The sequence below is a fragment of the Dermacentor silvarum genome, chromosome 1 (assembly GCF_013339745.2).
Source record: "Dermacentor silvarum isolate Dsil-2018 chromosome 1, BIME_Dsil_1.4, whole genome shotgun sequence".
NCBI classification, from domain to species: Eukaryota; Metazoa; Arthropoda; class Arachnida; order Ixodida; family Ixodidae; genus Dermacentor; species Dermacentor silvarum.
The window spans coordinates 217,184,041-217,205,110 of record NC_051154.1 but is presented as its reverse complement, the minus strand read 5'-3'; positions in this window follow the sequence as shown (position 1 = coordinate 217,205,110).

Genomic DNA, 21,070 nt, shown 5'->3' with positions numbered 1-21,070 from the left:
CAGTTGAAATAAGGAGAAAAGCGATGGAACGAGTGCGCTCGCAGCAAGTATGTTGCCATGACTTGGAGGCGCTGGCGGACGCTCCGCCAAACACTTCCGCACCTCGACATTGGCTCTTCCACACGAGAAAGCAAAGCGCGTGCAGAGACTGCAGCACATATCCCTGTGGGACCTATACTCAGGCTTAACGAAGTCACAATGACGCTTTATTTAGCGGTTGGCGTTGGCTTTGCGGGTCGCCTTGTGCGCACATCAATCGGACGTCAATATAAGGCTCCCACTCACAAGTATTGCGCTTGAGAGTTCACAGCCCCGCTAATGTATTAGCGTTGCCTGCGGCGCTCCATTTAAAAGGAACATTCGTAAGCAACCTTGATCAACCTCAAAGTGCCGTGCATTTATTTAAGGGGCGTCCTGATAGTAAGTAACAAGAAATCAATCGAAAAACGCCGTCGAAAACTGATCCGACTTGAAAACGAAGGTGCCGTGGAGAGCCTAATTGACGCCTGACCAAAGCTGACACTGAGCCGTCGGGCGGGGCGCGATACCCTTTACAAGGTGGTACATGCGCGTAGTTTGTTGCGATATAAAGACGCTCATGTACGCGATTGTTCGGCATATACTAAAACTGTGCTTTCAAAGGGCGTTTTAAGCCTGACGCGCTTGTTGAGATCGCTTCTTCACTCCTTTGTGAGTTCGTCACTTCCTGTGTGAAGCAATCGTTATCTCCTTATACTATACGTCGCCTTTCTTTATCATGAATTGCTTCGCTCGTCTGCGTGCTTTGTTAACAGTCGCACATAAATCACTGATGGAGAATGGGGCCCTTCCTAGTGTTTCTGCAACATTACATTATTGCAACTGACGGTAGTTGGGACCGAAATACAAAAATAACAAAAGAAAAGCCTACAACACGGGGAGAGAAAGCCGGCGGTGAAACCAGCAGCAAATATATCTTCTAGAGTCGCTTGCCAGTTGTACCTGTAAGTATCTGCAATGACAGCCAACCACGCAGCGCTACCGTCCCCATTGTTTTCGACGCCACTGGGAACACCATCACCTACAAGTATTTGTTGCTTATACACCATCCCATTCAAATGTGTAGCATTTGCACGTGACATGCTCATGCAATTTGTATAAGCAAATGTTGCACATAAGAATTGTGGTAACAAAATGTGAGCCGCTTTTTGCTAGAAAAGCTGAAACTGTTCGAGGTTAGCGATTCTCTCCTGACGAAGAATTCCGATGAGGTGGCCGAGCTCTTGCAGAGAAACCAGAGCTTAGTGGACATTGAAGATTTATTCTATTCTGGGCCAAAGAATGCCCACTTTGAATCAGTGGGATCTTTCATCGACGAGCACGGAATTGTAGATCGCCAAAATTTCATAGGCATGCATGCGGACCATTTTTAACCTTGCTAGAATTTATCTTGCCTCTACCATTGTGTCGTATGATAATCAGACCTTTTTGCAGCGACAGGGAATATGCATCAGATCATGTGTTGCTCCTGTTCCTTGAAACATTTCTCTTTCCCAAGTTGACATGGCGCTGGAGCAAGTTTTTTCTAGTGAAAAGGTTTTAAAAGTTTTTAGATACGTTGATGGCTTCCAAATTATTCCAACAAAATAGAATAACTTGACGAAACGTGTAGGGGTGAATGACCTCTTAGAGGCATTTCGGCAAGATGTACAAGGCTTAAGATTCACGCGTGAGCTGCCTGACAACGGAGTACTGCAGCTTTTAAACCTAAAGATAACACTTAATGACAATCATGTGTGCTGGAGATATTTCCTCCTGCAAAGAAGTATTTCTTACCCTATGATTCGGCTCATTCAAAAACCCTGAAGAGGGGAATTGCGATGCTTTGCTTAAAGTTCGCACTTCAGAAATCGTGTCTGCATCTCATGAGGTCTAGTTTCATTGAGCAAGTGGAGCGTTTACAAGCTGCCGGGTTCCCTCTCTCGGTGTTGAGTGCGGTGGCGGAAAGCCTTTTGCAGAAGGTTGAAGGAGGCACGGCTCAAGCGGAAAGGGCGAAAGAATGGCCTGAAGTAGTACCTTATATTCGTAAGCTGACCCACACCATTAAGAACGTTGCGAGTCGGCATGGCATACCGATAGTTTTCGCGGCACCAAAGAAACAGGCCAAGTTTTGCCCTCGCAATACTGGGAATGATGCTCCGCAGCCGAGAGGCTTGTAAACAGAAGCATGCCTGGCTGTACACGTAGTGTGCCACTGAGGTGGTCAACAAAATAACCTTAACGTGCGGGAGAAGCTACGTTGGCCAGACGGGGTGCTGCGTTAACGATCGAGTGAAGGAACACATACACCAAATCTTAATAATAAGGACAGCGCGCATTTAAGCGAGCACGTGACTTAATGTGGATGTGAGCCACGCTTTGCGGAGATGCGGATCCTAGGAAGGAGCAGAAACAAAATAGCTCGCGAAATCATGGAAGCGTTTTTTATCCCAACGAAAGGTAAAATATGTGTAAGTGACACATCACTAAGTTTGTTCAAGAAATGCGTTATCTGGAAAGTGTTTGTTAGTTTTGTGCACTTTACGTAAATTCTTCTCTAACCTTTTAACTATAACGCAATTATTGCCTTCGGAGTCACTTCCAAAGGCTTCTTTCATTAGAAAAGCGAGCCCTCAGCCGTGCTGGCACTCATTGCCATCGAAGCGAGCTACTGCACGTAGATTCTCCATCTTGTTTGCGTAAACTCCCACCTATAGCACATAACCTTGAGGCTCCAGCAACTGGCACCAGGTTTCTTCATCTCGGGTGCACCATCCAAAGCGTCAGCCCATCACAATGCAGGTTAATAACTCTCCCCCATCACCGCTCTCTCCCCATTTCCTTTTTACTTCCACCTTTTCTCAAACCAGTTCACCGCAACCTTCTAAAGGCAATAGAAGAAAAGCGAATAAAGACGTGTAAACAACAACAACAACAACAACAACAACACCCATCACATGTGATATGGACAGCTCTGTACGTATGCTAACCACTGTATACTCTGAAGATAGTGTTTAGCTTCTCGCGCCATGTGGCTTTGCGGAAGAGTTAAATTTTTTTTGGATCCCCCGTATATTCAAGAAAATCAACTGAATTCGTCGGACGTACCCGGAAAGAAATATTAATGGATCCATTGGGCGTATCTTTCATAAATGCTCACGCGTATATCCGACGTATCCTTAGACACTTCGATTTTAATTTGAAACGCCATTTTCACTCTTACGAAATGTTTGCACTTTCTTTCTCCTTTTCCGCGGAAACGACATAAATCGGGATCCCGTGCTTTGCCGCGCACTATGTGCCTGGATATCGACTTTCGGATCGCTGTTCCTAATGAAAGAAAGTTACGCTTATGTTTTTCTTTTTTTTTCCTGTCTAAGCATTCCCGCCAGCTCACCGTCACAACTTGATTAAAAGCGTATCTCTGATTAAAAAGGGAGGCTTTGTTGACAATAGGCGGGTATACCGCAACCCTCAGATCGAAGCACGGTTTCCGAGACCGTTGTTCTGCAGAACTGGCAGAGAAAGCTGCGAAACGCCGACTAGCAGTCTTATTTTCAGACCGCTACCATTGTGTTCGTTCTCGTTCGACAACACTCGCAGGCGCGCATTGAGGAGCGTGCTCCCGATCAACACAAGGTGGAAGTGGCGCGCAGCGTGATTGTCGTCCTAAGGCGCGGCTCCTCGAGCCGCCGTCGAGTCCTAACGATCACGGTAGAAAACCCTGACCGCGCGTGACGCCAAAACTGACTGCGTATACGCGCACGTGCACGTGCGCGATCGTTTCGCAGCTCCGCAAAGCGCTCACCGCAGCCACTTTTCGTTGCATAAAAGTACACATGACGATGCAGACGGTAAAGAGTGCCGAAGCCGTTCTAAAGGCAAATAATAAAGACTTTTCTTTTTAGTGTACCTCTACCACTCCACCATTACAGCTCCACCATACCGCCTCCGCCATTCGTCACGTTCGCGCATGCTATAGCTAAACCGTAGCAGTTGCATTAGGCCGAGCGGCTAAGCTACCACTTGTAATGGTGGCAGGCGCGGTACAGCGGTAACGGCAGAGCGGTAGCTAAGGCTTCCAGTGGGGCTATTTGGAACAGCGTTTGTGTGAAACTGCGCTGCTTAATTTTAGCAGACAGGAATATGGGAAAAGGAACATGAACGAAAACGTGCCTTGTTCGTTAATGCCCCGTCGGCAGGCGTCCCTTGAAAAATGATCGGGCCCTGAAAGTAAGGACCATGGACGGAAAATAGGGGAAATGGGGAAGATCGGTAAACAGGGAGAGTATAATTTAGGCCCGCAAGGTGAGTCGGAAATATGTTGGAAGCCTGCCCCGCAGGTTCGAGACGTTTTGCGCAAGACTTCCCACCTCACTTTCGCGGCGCCCTCGAATTTCTGGGTTGTGTGAAAAGAGCGAGGTAGAGAGGGTGCCAGGTATTGTGGTATTATAGCTTGTGCGATCACTCTCTTTTTTTCACTTGTATCACGAGGTTCGCCTTTTTGCTTTGTTAGGACTGGGTTCACAGTGAGGCGCACTTGTGTAATTTCGCTGTTTTCTGTATATCCCAAATAATGAGTTGGGAAATATTGTGTTGATTTTAATTGGGACGCCGTTAGTCAGTGGGGATGGTAACAAGATTTTAGATGAGCTTCAAGCTGTGGTCCAGACATGGGTGTTCTCGCACCGATTATAACGATTTCTGTCGAGGTTTCCGTCTATTATCCTTTTTTTTACTGTTTATTTTCACCAAAGGGAGCATGACTTTAGAGCGATTACTGTATAAAAAAGGTGACAACAATGGATACGAATTACAACAAATGATTGAGGACCTTAATCGAGAAAGTGTAAGAATTGGGTTGAAGATGAATATGCAGAAGACAAAGATAATGTTCAATAGCCTGGCAAGGGAACAAGAATTCATGATCGCCAGTCAGCCTCTAGAGTCTGTAAAGGAGTACGTTTATCTAGGTCAATTACTTACAGGGGACCCTGATCATGAGAAAGAAATATCCAGAAGAATAAAATTGGGTTGGAGTGCATACGGCAGGCATTGCCAAATCCTGACTGGGAGCTTACCACTGTCGTTGAAAAGAAAAGTGTAGAATCATTGCATTCTACCGGTGCTAACACATGGGGCAGGAGCTTGGAGGTTAACAAAGAAGCTCGAGAACAAGTTAAGGACCGCACAAAGAGCGATGGAACGAAAAATGTTAGGACTAACGTTAAGAGACAGGAAGAGAGCGGTGTGGATCAGAGAACAAACGGGGATAGCCGATATTCTAGTTGACATTAAGCGGAAGAAATGGAGCTGGGCAGGCCATGTAATGCGTAGGATGGATAACCGGTGGACCGTTAGGGTTACAGAATGGATACCAAGAGAAGGGAAGCGCAGTCGAGGACGGCAGAAAACCAGGTGGGATGATGAAGTTAGGAAATTCGCAGGCGCAAATTGGAATACGCTAGCGCAAGACAGGGGTAATTGGAGATCGCAGGGAGAGGCCTTCGTCCGGCAGTGGACATAAATATAGGCTGATGATGATGATGATGATGATGATGATGATGATGATGATGATGATGATGATGATGATGATGATGATGATTGCACTAGGAAACAAGTTTTCTCACAGCCACCAACGCAAAAATGTGCAGAATGGTGTTCACAATGGCGTTTATATCAGCCCCTCTTGTGCGGTTCACTTGGGGTCCTGGCATGCCGCTTGTAGCAAGCTCGCTTGAAACACTTGAACGTTGTTGCAGTGGTGATCGAAGGCTAGCGACAGGGGCTTAAGGAGCCGGTGCAGTGACAGACTACCTGTCACGTATGGGAATTATTGTTACCTTTTCCGCTCCCTGATAATGAATAATATGACTGATTTTATTTTTTGATGGCATTGGAAAAAAATGCGGGTTGGTTAACCCTGGAAGCCATCATCACTTAGCGGCTCGTATGAGACTGAACAGTAAGTTCTCAGCTTTTTTGTACCTTTAAACGCAACATGACTTTTTTATTTACCGGCTGGCAATACATTACGTAATGGTGAAGTTAAATGTACTCTGACAGCAACGACAGCTTTAATTTCCAACATCAATCTGAAGTTTATTGAACGTAAACTTTATGGCATCATTTTTAAGTGGAGCAAGACGTAGATTTCACAGATTTGGGAATCGATGCCTGTATATCAGCGCGAAACTAACATTAACAGGGACAAAGCAGACGTCGTGGCAAAGATAAGCGCCGAGGAGATGACAAATTCTTTAAAGACGCTCTTTGGTTGCCGATAATTTCTACACCACCCATTCCTAGGCACTTTCGCGGCGTGTAGGAGCTTTCGCGTAATTTTAATACCATGAACCCCTTTCACAACGACAACGGTAAGTTCCTCAGCTGCAGACAGCACACGCCTTATTCCCGGCTTACTCCCTGCCAGTCCGACAGAGCATAAAAAGAAGGAAAGAAAGAAAGAAAGAAAGAAAGAAGAAAGAAAGAAAGAAGAAAGAAAGAAAGAAGAAAGAAAGAAAGAAAGAAAGAAAGAAAGAAAGAAAGAAAGAAAGAAAGAAAGAAAGAAAGAAAGAAAGAAAGAAAGAAAGGAGCAGCACCTTGGCTTGCAGCCGGACATATTCACTGCGTCGTTTCGTACGAATCCTGGCTGCGTCGATTGGCCCCGAGTACCGCCCGCTCCAAGAGAACACGAGGCTGCGTGGAAGGCGGCGGCAACGCGAGCGTCGATCCAAAGCGAGCCGTCGTTCCCCGTGGCAGGCGGGCCTAGCTGGTTTGCGTCTTTTGCGCTTTCCAGACAAACAAGTGCCACATCCGCCCGCCCCTTCGGTGCTAAGCCGGATACCGCCTGTGCAACTTTGTATCTGCCGAGGCGCGTCCCAACCACCCGAACAGCCCGCGTGAGCTGCTGTCGCAAGCAAAATACAGTGGCAGACGCTAGAAACACACAGCGAGTAATCCGGCCTCCTTGTTGTTAGCGCCGTCTGTATACTGCAAACAAACCCCGAGGAGCTTTGCGAATATTCCACCGCTCGCTGCTCCGGACACGAACAAGCAAAGACACTGGGAGTCGCGGAGACGCCATCCGCACGTTCTAGATTGACAGTAAGGCTTAGGGCCGCCTACGACTCGCGAAAGGATACGCGGCGAAATTTGTCGTCCTCGGCAACAGTAGGGAACGAGCGGCCCTCACGGTTGTTTGTTCGGAGACATCTGATACGTCTATGCATGCCTATGATCACCAGGTAATAGAGTACATTACACGGTGAGTGGGAGTAGCAGTAGTGACACCTTGCGGACATTTCCGTTTTTTTTTTCTGAAAAAATAAATAAGTAAAAAGGGTGTAAGACGCACGTATTCTGACGTGCGCCTTGCCTCAGAATTTGCGTTCTATAAAGGGACAGTTCAGTAAGGTCCAAGCCAAGCTGCCATTGTAAAAGTTGGAGGAGTTCCGAAGAGCTTTGTTTCAAAATGGCGTTCTGCTGTTGGGCACAAGTCTGCCGGCTCGATTCCCGGCCGCGGCAGCCAGATTTTGATGTGGACGGGATGCAAGAACGGTCATGCATTGCGCTTTGGGATCACCTTATTGAACCCCAAGGGGTCTAAATAAATCCCGAGCCGCCGGCTACAGCATTTCCCTTAGCCCTATAGCACATGCTTCGGGGCGTTAAACAGCATCGGACAATAAATAATTCACTCCACATTTATTTGCGAAACACAATAACTACACTGAAATTTGGCTTGAAATAAGACATGAAGTAAAAAACTGCTTGACATAAAAAGACAGGTCATAAGATCTATTACTTTACTCTATGCTCACCTTAAAGCTACCTACCAGAAAATCGTGTTCTTTCTTGTTTTGAAGGAATAAGGTAAATATCAGGGCGCGGATTGACAATGCTTTACACTAAGAAGAAATGCGCGTCATTGATTGGAGCCCTTCGCTTATCGTCTGACGACCTTTCACAACCATCCGCTCCAGTTTTTACGAATCGCGCCAACTTATGAACTGCTCAATGAAGCCGCGGTCCCATATTTACAGATGCATCTCCGATCCACCGCAATTTAAGGAGCGACGTGTTGTCGCGTCCTCATTCTAATGTAATGAAAGCACATTCGTGAAGCTTCGTGTTTGTAAATTTTGTACGTCATCAGCAGGTGCCTTGTGCTTTGCCTTTTAAGACGTGAATCAAAGTCACGTAACGGGATTTTCAAGCCGGCCTATGCTTTCACACTAATCGCAGCGCTGCGCTGGTACCGTTAACAACGTTTTCTGAAGGTAAAAGCATTAATGTTAATGCATGTACAGCAGAAATTACAACAGGAGGAGGAGTAGAGAAAGAGAGAAGGCAGGGATGTTAACCAGAAATGCCCCTGGTTGGCTACCCTACGCTTTGGAGACAGGAACGAGGGAATGGAACGATGAGATAGAGAGAGGAGGGGGGGGGGGGAGGACACGGTGAGCTCGCGCACACAAGAGGAGGGCCTGAGAAATTAAACCTACAACCGGACTGTACATCGCCCAAGGAGAAGGAGAAAAAGAAATGGAAATGCCTGGGCCCCGTTTCCCGAAGTTGTCGCTAGGAAAAAAAACGATTCGTAACTATTCATGGGTGTTTCACCAGGTTCTGGGAACAAATTCCATCTACGGTGGTCGCGTTTCTGTGACTGCGCAGAGCATAAAGGGGTGAGTAGTTAGATTAAGGGGCGCGTTACAGGACAGGGCTGGTCAAGAATCATCCTGGGTGGTTCTCCATACCACAGTGCTGCGTTCATACGATAAGAATGCGCGCCGGCCAGTCCGTGATATGCGGTGATTGTGAAAGATTCAGCCGCTAACGACAATTTTTATCAGAAAAAAAGCTTTGCGAATGAGGTCCCTTATTCGTATAGCTTGACTCCACGTCGTGCGGAGGTAGTATTTAGTTCGTTCATGATAAGGAACCTCCTGTGAGCAGCTTCAATGGCAAAGCGTTTGCATGTTCAAATTCAAATCTTATAGTAAACAGCCATTGCGTGTTTTTTGCATGACCGACGGCGGGAGTCGTACAAATACACGGAGGAGCTCGTGCCTCTTCTTTCGATAGCATGCCTGAATATATAGTATAGTATAGTATAGCATAGTATAGTATAGTATAGTGAGATATAGTATACAGCTTCGCTACGGTTTCCTTTCATTCATCCAGCCAAACGCCAGATTGCCAGCCTCCGTGACAAGCAGTCTGCAACAAGTTGCACGGAATAACGAATCCCTCGAACAATGACCCTGGAACCGGGCACGCAGTATAGCTGTACAGCGTGAACATCGACATCGAGCGGAGACGACAAATGAACGACCTGCGCCTCACAGCCGAGATCCAGAAATACGTCAAGTGTACTATACACGTATAATACAGAAACATTCGGTGCGGCGTGTGTCGTCGACAAAGGAAGCGTATAGTCACTGAAACCAGCTCAGCACGACGCGAACTTCGTCCGCTAGCTCAGACCCCGTTCCTGTACCCTGCATCGCCAGCATCCCTAGCTGTGGCACGCTTACGCAAGAGCCGCATCGTGGACGGCGGCGCACGCGTCCGCCTTTGAAAGCGGAGACGACGGCCGAAGCCGTGCCCTGTGCCGCCAAAACCTAATCCGTTCGTAATTGGCGCCTCGCTGTCGGCGCAGTCATGGGGAGCTGCACTCGGCATTTCTTTGATCTCTAATTGGTGCCCGGGATTAGCTGTTGCCGCTCGACACCTTACCGCCCACCACCCCGCACCACGCTTGTGATCCACTGTTTTTCGCCCGTAAGCCTCACGCTGTGCGCACAGAGCTGAATGTCGGAAGCCTATACGGAGCGCGCCGCATCTCACATAGAAAGATTTGCGACGAGCGCTCATAAAACTATCATGGGCAATACGGTGCTTTGCACGCTGCGACATGTTCGTGCTCCCGCGGCTTGCTTTTAAAAATCTTCCTTTCATCTTCGGACAGCACGTGTAGCCTGTCCGTAAAGCACAGGAGCTTTGACTGGACGCGCATTAGTGTTCATACAAAAAGCTCCTGCAGCTTCTATAAAAGCTTCGTGCATGCTACTTTCTCGCAGTGATGTGCAGAAATGCGTGATAAGCTCTTTGGTGCTTATCCTGCTTATCATGAAAGCACTTGTTGGCCGCAAACTGTCATCCACGGTACGTAGAAGGCAACGCAAGAAGCACAACGGGAGTTTGGGACGTAAATAAACTTGCGCTTTTTTATTGTCAACTTTGAAAATTCTGCTTGCAGACAGCAGTGCTGCGTGCCTTTGCATGAAAAATGTAGAATAAAGGCGTTGCACGGGCAGAAAAAAGCGACAGTAACGTAAGCTCTCATGCCGTGAAAGACGAGGTCACTGCAGATCACATCGGGAATATCTTCTGTGCATTTCTTGGTTAAATTTTTCTTTCAGTCAGAATTTTTTTCTGCACCGCCTGTGGTAGGCAGCGCAGCTTCACCTACTCAGCTGGATCGCCATGTATTCACGAGAATCACAATGTGCAATGAGCCAATAACATTTATGCTAGTTGAAATTATGATTAATTACTTCGTGGCGCATACGGCAGTTGCGGATGCCAGTGTTCAAGGCATGAGAATTTGCAAGAAATTGATTGACTACTACCGCTTTTCAGATATCTGCCTCCAAAATATGCATTAAATCAAATTGTATTTCCGCGTATTATTCTAGCGAAAACATTCTGTTACGCAAAAAAAGCCTTTGTTACACTCAGCGCCGAAACATTAACGCGGAAGGCAAATGTATACGATCTCATGTTTGGGGGACAGATTGCTCTCGAAACTACTAGAATTACTGGGATTCCCACTAAATTGGCATGCCTAGATCACTTACAGGCCTCCATTGCCCAATTGCATGATGTGCCATAAAGTGATTAGTGGAATGTCATTCATCAGCTATTTAAAAGTTGGGCGTAGTCATTTATCGAATGTCATTTATCAAATTTATCGGTGTCCCCTTTTTACCCTTCTTCATCAAATGTCTGCCTCATAAAGTAATAGAGCTGAAGAGTGGAATGAGCGCTGTTCGAGACAAGCGATTTCAAATGGGCTATACAGCAAGAAAGACGAAAGTATAATAGTAAGAGAACAGAAGCTTATCTGTACCCTTGGTGTTATCAGTTGTGCAGGTATAGCTATACTGCGTTCTTTACTGTTTCATTGTGCTATTCACAGTGTTATTTGTCTAATTACATGTTATCGTCTAATTACGTAATCAGACGATATATACCACAGCGATTTCATTGTTTCCGGCGGTGGTCATTTCATCTATTTGCTTCGTCTTTTCTACACCAACTTCTCTTCAGTTTTTTTTCTCGTTGAAAATTGTTTTGAAAGGGCGTAGTGAAGTGAGGCTATCGGGCCGAATTCAGAAAGCTTTTCTTTCGTAAGAGCTTGTTGTCATTGGCCAGCCGCCTTCGCTAATCATATGTCTATCACAACGATTGGCTAGAATCGGCTCTTATACTGACAGTTTTAGCGAAATAACGTTTGAGTGAATACGGCCTGTGTTTTCTTTTCTTTTTTTATGCTTGTAAAAGGAAAGGGTAGGGATGACATCGCTAAGGAAGGTAGTAAGAGAATGACAGAAAAGCGTGAATGAAGCAGCCAAAAAAAAAAAAAAGAAACAGAAAAGGATAAAGCAAAATGAAGCAGCATAAAGAAAGCTGTGGGAGAGACTAAACAGCAGCCCACCTAAGCATTTTCTTCGCAATAAAAGTGCTGACAAGCTCCGTCAAGCTCATCACTTCTTTTTTGTTCACACGCTCCGTCCCAACGCTTTTGCAATCGCTGTGCTTTCGTTTTGGGGTTTGCTGTTTCCTTTCCTCATTTTACATGCGGAGATTTGTCCACTTTCGCTTCTTCGTCCATGACGTGAAGTCAACATTTTTTTTTTGGCTTTGTTCTTTTCAATCTTTTCAAGCTTCTGTTCTTTCCAAGCTCGAGGGCACGGGATCAAATCCCGGCCGCGGCGGCCGCATTTCGATGGGGGCGAAATACAAAAAACGCCCGTCTACCGGGTATTCGGTGTACGTTAAAAAACTCCAGGGGGTCAAATCTAATCCGGAGTCCCCCACTACGGCGTGCTTCATAATCACATCGTGGTTTTGACACGTAAAACCCCAGAATGTAATTTTAATCTTTGTAATAATTTCTGTCCGTCGAAAAACAAAGTGCGAAATTGCAGGCAACGTCAGTGGCGCGTTTGCTCAGTTGTGCTTATGCGTTATGACTATATTATTTCTCTATCCCTCTGACGCTAAGCAGTTCTTAGTGAAGCGCTTGACCTCGTCGTGCTTCTTCTTGTTAGGGTCAAAACAAGACAGAGGTTCACAGGAACATGGAGTCCCCCACTACGGGGGGGGGGGGGGGGGGGGGGGGGACTCCATGTTCGAAGTCTTCACAAACAGAAAAAAAAGAAGACAAAAGAAGGAGCTCTTAACGCGCCTTGTCTGTCTGTGTCTCTCTCTCTCTCTGTGTCGAATCAGTCTGGAAGACTCACTCACACTTCTGTGCCTCGGGTTATCCCCAGGACCGATTCCATGTGGCGTTGTCTGGAATGCAGCCGTTCATCTGTTTTTACACACGTGCCGCGGGACAGAAGCAGAGGCGCGGTCGCAGACGTTAGAGGATGGAGGTGGGGTGAGGCCAATTAATCCATCTGCTTCGTTTAGGAGCCAGCGCAACGGTGCACTCGCTGCATTATGCATCTGCGCCGGGGTCGTCCTGAGTCATGCTTTATGGACGCGCGCTCGCCGCCCCAGCACCGGGCCCGGAGGAGCGCCGGTTTCGCTTCGTGCCATCAATAACAACTCGCGCGCGAGAGGAGGGACGGCCAGCGACAGTGCGTGAAAAGGTGCGCGGGCTGGCAGGAGAGCCCGACGGTTGCGTACATTCGCGCGCGCACCGTTTTACCGGTGACCGCGCTGCTGCCGGTAGGCTCCCCCGCTGCCCCCGTCTGGTTGGTCGGTCCAGCTCGTTTTAACGTCACCCGCAGGTCAGACTTCGCGCTTATCCACCCGAGCGCTAAACCTTGAGCGTGCAAATGACTTGGTGGACATGACTTGCTGATATAACTGCACCGAATGCGGATGGAGGTGGAGATTTTTTAAATGCAGTCTCTCCAAACAGAAATCACGAAGCATAAATGCCGTACTTCGGCTTCCACCTTGGAGTTTCTCTTGTTTACGTTGTCGCTGCGGAAGGAAAAAAGAAACAAGGAGAAATTGTACATGGTAGCATCCGTCTCGTGTTTCGTGTTTCAGCTGCAGTTGTTACTATTCGCCTGGAGAACTACAAGACGCTCTTTCTTAACTCAGCTGTGCTTGCATCTTAATAAAAAAAATATAATCATTTCGCTTGCCAGGTGTTTCTATGAGATCATCAATATTACGAGGCATATCTTTACGAAAAGTGTATGGTAATGATTGTATCGAGTCATATTTAATTCGGTTGCATTTAAAAATTCTGCGAGAGGTACTTATATCGAGGTCTAAAATGTATAAAATGTTTGCAACATCTTACACAATGCCGGCGAATAAAAAAAAAACAAAACACGACAATTCTGCATCAAATAAGAAGAATAGAAGCTGCCAACCAAGGCAAACAGGTGCAAAAGAAAGAGAGAGAGTGCGTGTGTGGGTGTGTGCGTGTGTGCGCGCGTCGCAAGAAGCTTACTTGCCGATTCATACCTTACTTTTTTTTTTCATGTGAGCTACTTAACGACAACTAAACCACCGAAAGAAAAATAGAGAACCATGGTACATAATTGCTATTTAAACGAAACTATCTATTTTACCATTCAAAAACATCGATGTGAGCATCCATCTGTAACTCTGACACCACAAAGTGCAGTTCCGACAAGATACAGCCGAACAAATGTCCTGTAGTGTACTTCGTCAGCAGGTTTCTTTAAGCCCACGCGCGGTAAAAGCAACCGGGCGATCTCGTCATTCTAACACTGAAACGCGTGACGAGAGCGTCACTGGCACGCATTTGCGACTGTGTGCGACCGTTTCGGCGCCGCTCCTTTTCGCGCCTCGCTATAGGAGCGGCACGTGGCACCAAAGCGAGCTTGTCGGAACCAATTTGGCTCGGCGCGGTGCCCCTGGCGCATCGCGTCCCCAGCGCCCCCACGCAGCCAGACACCCAGGCGTTCGGCGAGCAACGCACTCGTCATCGCCCTTGTCGACTCCAATTGGTGGCGCACGATGACGAGAAAACACCGACCGCAGCGCCAGGCATTCAAACATACAGCGCTGAAGAAACCGACCGAGACCACCACTCGGTGTACTGCGGTCTACGCTGTGACGCGCGGCAAGCTCGAATTCGTTTGCGCAGTCGCAGTGAGTGGGACGACATTTTTTCTTGTCGCGTCCCGCGAAGCGTATGCCGACGGACGATGTCACCAACAGCCCTGGCGGTTCGCAGAAGAGAAAGAAGACCACCCACGCCAGCGTTCCATTCGTGAGTTTCGATAAAACACAGATCCATCTGGCTTTTCTTTGTTGGGTGCCATCTGGATAACGTGGAATCGTCAGCTCAAAGGCAAGAAAATTAGGGGGCCCCGCTAATTGGGACACTGATTTATCGATGGAGACGGGGGCAAACTCGAGCACATTCCATATTTAATGTCATCTGAATGTGCACCGTAGATAATAAACTGACTCGGCGTTACGAACAAGGCATGCGCAGAACAGCTATTTTGTACACGTGGTTTTAGATTGCTAGTATAATGTAGGCGACGAGAAAGGATGGAAGTGCGCTTGATTTCCAGACTCCAGATAACTCGCGTTCGCGAACCATTATTGTATGAAAAGCGTAGGGAAGCTGCATCCTAACTGCAAAGCACAATATTGCTTGGTACATACTTTAAATCAAACTTTAAAATACTGAAATAAATTTTGATAAAACGAGTAATTTACTTTCAAGAATTCTTCTCGCGATTGGAGACGGGCTCGGGTTCAAAGCACGCGCAGGCGAAAGCTGACGATGTACGGTAGCGCGTACCGCGATCCGAGGACCGAAACAGCCAGTTAACACGTGTGGGAAGCACCGAACAAGCATATCCGTCTCGCCCATCGACAGATTAGGGGTGAAGTGAAATGTCACTGTTCAGGCCAGGCACTCTCCCGAAGCCTGGAAGAGAAAGCGCCCCAAAAAAAAAAAAAGGATAACTAAATGCATAAAAAGACAGAGCCCATCGGTGAATTCCGAAGGGGCGGGAAAAGCGCAGGGGCCGCATTCACACCAAGGTGGCGCAGTGCCATATTGCAGCGCGGTCTGTTCTCAGCGGCCCTTGGGGACTGGCGCGTAGCGAGCAATCGCGCGCCGGTACCGCGCAGTGGGCTAGCGGTCGCGTGCACCGGGGATTGCCGGCACGACGAGGCGCTCGTCGGCTCGTTTCGGCGGCGGGAGACCCGCGGGCGCCCAGGGCGCGGAGGGGAGCGCGTGGGGAAGGCTTGGAGCGGGAAATTAGGGGCAGGACGGGCGGCGCGTGGAAGTCACGTGGCTTAAGTTCCGTTTCCTGCAGCGCTCCCCGGCAGGAGTCAGCGCGGGCCCTCCAGAGAGCAGTGGCCGAGTGCGCGACCTTACCTAAAAACAGTTTGTAATTCTTAACGGGATTATGCGCGTGGTGGTGGAACGTGCCCATACGGAGCTGGGCGGATGAGAGAGGACGGGGAGTGGCGGGAAGAAGGAAGGGTGCGTCGGAGATTGTCGGATGGGGGCAAACGATAAGGGCCGAGGATAATTTGGTTACAGCGCACAGCCAGCCAGTCGGTCTGGCCAGGCCGACTCTCCCCCAGATGATACCCAGACGCGCGTGCTCGCTGCGAATGCGTTGGGCCTCACTTGCATTGTTGGTGAAGCCGAGGGAGAGCGTTGAGCACAGAGGGGGAGGAGATTGGTCCAGAAATGGACAGGAACGAGGCGAAGGGGGACGCAGGCGGAATAGAAGTATCTGATGCTCAGAATGCGCGGCGCTTGCAACGCGTGCGCGCTCGCGTCCTACGCGGGTATAGTGTGTCGCCGGCGGCTTTGGGTGCGAAGGGAGCTTGCAATGACTGCCCTGCTTCTGGGTAGCGCTCTGCTTAATGTGAGGCGCATCGAAACCGGCGACAACGGCGCAAGCCACGAGGAAGGCTGTTAGTTCCCGAGATGCATGCCTGCAATGGCGTACAGTATAGTAAAGCGTCCACTTGTGCGCTTGGCGGCTTTTGAAGGGCTCTGAGACCAGCGGCTGACTATTGGGGCAGGGTACACACGATTTCGTCAGCGAAGAGCACACGTAGAGACGCCAGGACGTAGATTAACTAATTAGGCCAAGCGGGCACGGAAGCTCTGTGATAAAGAAATCTGAATGCACGTATGTAAAGGTTCATAAGTGTACACGTATAACGCACACAGTCAGGTAAACACTTCACGACTAGAAGTGGCGGATGAATGTAGATCATAGAAGACACTGGCTAACGACACAGATGTTAACCATCATTGCAAGTTCCGGAAACTGTGACGTGTTACATAGGATTGTCGCCCTGCACGTCAGCCAAAAGTTGTCGATATCTGGATGCGCAAAAAAAGGGGGGTTTTCAGCCGCTCTCACTACAGCGTCTGCCTTACTCTTTGTTTGCACCTGGCCTACGTAAATTGAATAAAAATGCACTTTTTCTCTGTAGGCCCCCACAGTTGTTGGTGCTGAATATGCAGACTGCGGACGGCGTCGCGGAAATCACCGCATCTATTGGAGGCACATAGCTCTGCAGGAGGTTCGCACGAGCGCAGGAAAAGTTAGAAAGGGCTAGGGGTCTTCTATGACAAACACAGACTCACATGAAGTCTACATTGTCGTTGTTCCTGATTAGCAAGGGCTCCCTAGAGTTTAGTGCGAAAATTTTGAGTTCTGTGTCTGCACAGCTTATCCGATACATTAACAAGTGAATTCAGTATTTTAGTTCTCATGGTTTCATTTTGAAGCTTCCACCACGTGATGCCTTTATCATCAGGCATTATAACAAAGGACTTAGAATAAACGCGTAGCGGTTATCTATATGCCTATTTATTTAATTGTGGATATTGTAGAAACGCATTTTAGCAGCCTCTTGTGCGCAGTCAAATTAGCGAACCGTGACACGTCATGCCGGCAAACTCGAATCCTTAATGACAAGTGACAGATTCCGTGAGACGTCAGTCATGTCTGGTGCAATTTCGAGGGAAATGCGAAAATGAAACATTTTTTTTTTAGCAATGCACGGTACCACTCGATTCAAGCTACGACAACGTTTATTCGAGGGCCCATACACGTTCTTGCAAAGGTGCTGATCGCAACAAACTACGTGGGCTTTATTTTCGTAATTGACCGCATCGATGAAAAACATAGGCACGCGCACTCGTGTCTATGTTTTGTGCAAACAGCTTTCGAAACCAAAGTGCTAAGCTAGCAAACGGCAAGTGTCGGTAAACGAGCTAGCAGGGTCGGATCCGGAAGCGGGGGTCGCTGCCCGGAAGTACTGGGCACGGTGGCAGGAAGTGGGCGCGCGTGCCTCGGACGGGGTCAGCGGCGCTCCTGTGGCTTCCCGAGGGCCGGAAAAAAAGAAGGCGTTTGTCCGAAACGTCACCGGGGTAGCGGAGAAGCTCGTTCGTACAAAAAGAAAAAGAAAGAAAAACAGAGACGGCACAGATTTTTGTTTTGTCTTCCAAAGAACAGGCACAACCGCATAAGGTTGAACAGGGTGCGAGCATGTCGCTAACATCGCTATGTTGAAATAGTATATTATATAGAAGCGCTATGTAAGTACACCCTCTAAATAGATTCGCTATTACGCTTTCACGTTACAATGTACTATACTATCGGTATCCAAAACGCAAGTGGATCGCAGATTTATTTGGCGAGATGTTGGCCAAGCGAAGGATTGTGAATTGCTGCAAGATGACGGCTCAATTTCTTTTTTCTTTTTTTTTTCTTTTTGCACTAGCTCGTCGCGTCGTCGTTTTAACAAATGTTTCGGGCTTTCTTCCATTTCGTTTACCTTATTTCGTTATAGTATGGGCCGGAACGGCTTTTTTTTAAGTCCTTCTTCCGTTGGTTTTCCAGGCTTTAATTCTTTTGTTATTGTTGTCTGCACTTACCGGTATTGTCATTGCTAGATATAGACATATTTGCTGTTGTAGTTTTCTTTGTTTATGACAGCAAATTCTAACATAGGCTGAGTAATACGGGGTGGTCGTTTTTTAAGTTTTCCGGAATTTTAAAAAATCGCCTGTTGCGAATAACATAATCTACTTCTTGGGCTGGATTATTCAGAGAGGCGCACATTACTTGCACGCGAAATCGAAACACATATTCAACCAAATTTGGAAGTTCACTAATTGACATCTAAATAATTACTTTACGGCACATATTGCAGTTTACGAATTGTAGCTGGCGAGTGCAAGGCGAGTATCCACTTGGAACGAATTTCTAGAATGACACCAGTTTGGAGATATGCGCCATCTAATTCGCCGTAAAATTGCACTGTTGTTCCACTTAGTTTTTTAACAAAACGCTCTTTTATGCATTGAAACACAAGGGTAACTGGAATGCCCATGTATTTCGTCCTACATTTTGGGAAATAATATCTCGAAACTGGTGTCATCCTGTAGATTCATTTCAAGTGGATACGTCTAGCAATCTCACCGACTACGATTCTTAAAATCACCATGTGTGCCGTAAAGTAATTAGTTAAGAAGTTAATTAGCGAACTTTTGCTATTTAGTTAAATATGTGTTTCGATTTATCATGCTAGTCATGTCCGCCGTCTCGAATAATCCCGCTCAAGGAGAATAATTATGCTGTACACCACCGACGATTTTTTAAAATACCACGAAACTTAAAAATTATCACCCCGTATAATACAGCTATACTAACCTGTGCCAATTCGCTACATTTCCAAGTTAACGGGAAAAATGGAAATATTCTCCATCCATAAGCAAAAGTATTCACAGGTGTCCCTGACCCTACAGTGAGCGTTATTGATACAATTGAGCTATTTATTTATTGACTAGTTGTCTCAGCAGAGGCGGCAGATGCATCGAGCGTTACAGTTAGCGTAGAACGTTGATGACATACTAATTCATACTTTGAGTTCGTCTATTGTAATGCCTCACTTTACTACAGGTGCCAAGGGAATGAGTACTTTATTGTCTTGCCATTTTCGCTGGCCGCTCTCCCTGACGTGTCCGTGCACTCCACTCGCTCACAACTAACCTGGACCCTGACATAAAAATTTGTAGCACAGGCCAAATTCCGATAAAAGATCTTGGAGATACATGTAAAGGCATACGAATTATCGTTAATTCCCAGAATTATGCTGCCAATAGGCGCGGAGATCCCCACTAATGATGTAAGGTTAATCGGAAACTGCTTATATGCTACTGGGAATACTCATACGCAAGTACAAATTTTGTACATTTCCTTCTCATCTGCTACCATAGGAACATTACTTAGCAGCCGCGGTAGCTTAGTGGGTATGGCGTTGAGCTGCTGAGCTCGACGTCGCGAGTTTGAGCGTGCGGCCGTGGTCGCCGCATTTCGGTGGGGGTGAAATGCCGAAGCGTTCGTGTACTTCGATTTAAGTGCACGGTAAAGAACCTCAGGTGGTCAAAATGAATCTGGAGTCCCTCCACTAGGCGTGCTTCCTAATATTATCGTGTTTTTTGCACCAAAACCCGAGATTTCTTTTTCAATTTTACGAACATTTATTTGTTTTCAGTTGGACAGTTCGGAACTTCTCGCTGGAGTTCAATAAAAAATGGCAGTGGACGTACGCCTAGTTAGGTCCATTCGGTAATACTCACTTCCCGTACGGTCGTTTTAACGCGCCAATTATGCTCGTCGAACTTCTTCACGGCCAGTCCGTTCTTGCTACAATGACTGATCTCTGTCGAACAGCGTACTGCAGCGGCTGGGCATCGAAATCCCGTCATCATGCTCGTCAGCAAAATGTCTGTAGCCGTAGTGCCACCGCGGCGGGCAACACCCTTTCAAGGCCGCAATCTTCAAATGCTACTGAGCCTAGTGTCTCGACAGCAACATCAGCTGCCTAAGCAGGGCTAAAAACTAGTAAGCGAACCTGCCAATTTTGCGTGCGCTTCTCGCCCTAGAGCAAGTTTTGTTCGCGTAATGACTCAGACATTTGTGTGTTTGGCACATCGTATCCATCGCTGATGATATCATCGTCTGTTCGCGAAGCCGTCAACAACCACATATCAGAGAAAGGGTGGCGTGAAACAAAGCTTTAATTAAAATGTCAGGCCAGATGCCGCATCTCGCAGCAAAATCTAAAATATCTTTATCTAAGCGTCTCTATCTCTCTATTTATTTCTTTTTACCGGGTTCAAATGCCCGACAAAAAAAACATTAATTTTAATAACTCGGGACTACAATGAGACTGCGGAACGAAGTGAAGTTTTACTACAGATAAGCCATGGACCATTCAGTGATTTCATCGGCACTCAACGCGTCACGATAAATATAAATAAAAAATTATCCAGAACTCTAAATGTATACGCTTGATGTGCCATTCATATTCATGAGCATTCACGACCAATATTACTTCGCAACAAAGCTAGGTGGTGCTAGTCGCTAAAAGCGCATGGAAGTAGCCCAGTAGATGACTAAACATGGCGAGCTTACGAAACATCCTCCATGAATACCTTCCAAATACAAGCCAAAAACCAAAGTTATTGATTCGTTATTGCGTTCTCTCAGGCCCAAGTGATTTAGCTTTCGTTGCCATTTACGTGGCGAGGTCGAAAGGGCACGGCTATGGGTTTCAGGGATGAGGCGGCGGCACTGGGAAGATAATCCGCCCCAGTCTTAATCCTGGCCTGATATGTGCGGCCAGTCTGGCCACGGAGGAAGCTCCTGGCGCTTGTTCAGCCTCCTGTCGAAATTAGCATCGAATGCGGCTCCCCCATCGTACATTCGTCGCGCGTACACGGACTGAGGGTGACGACGCGAGTCCATGAGTACCCGCTCAC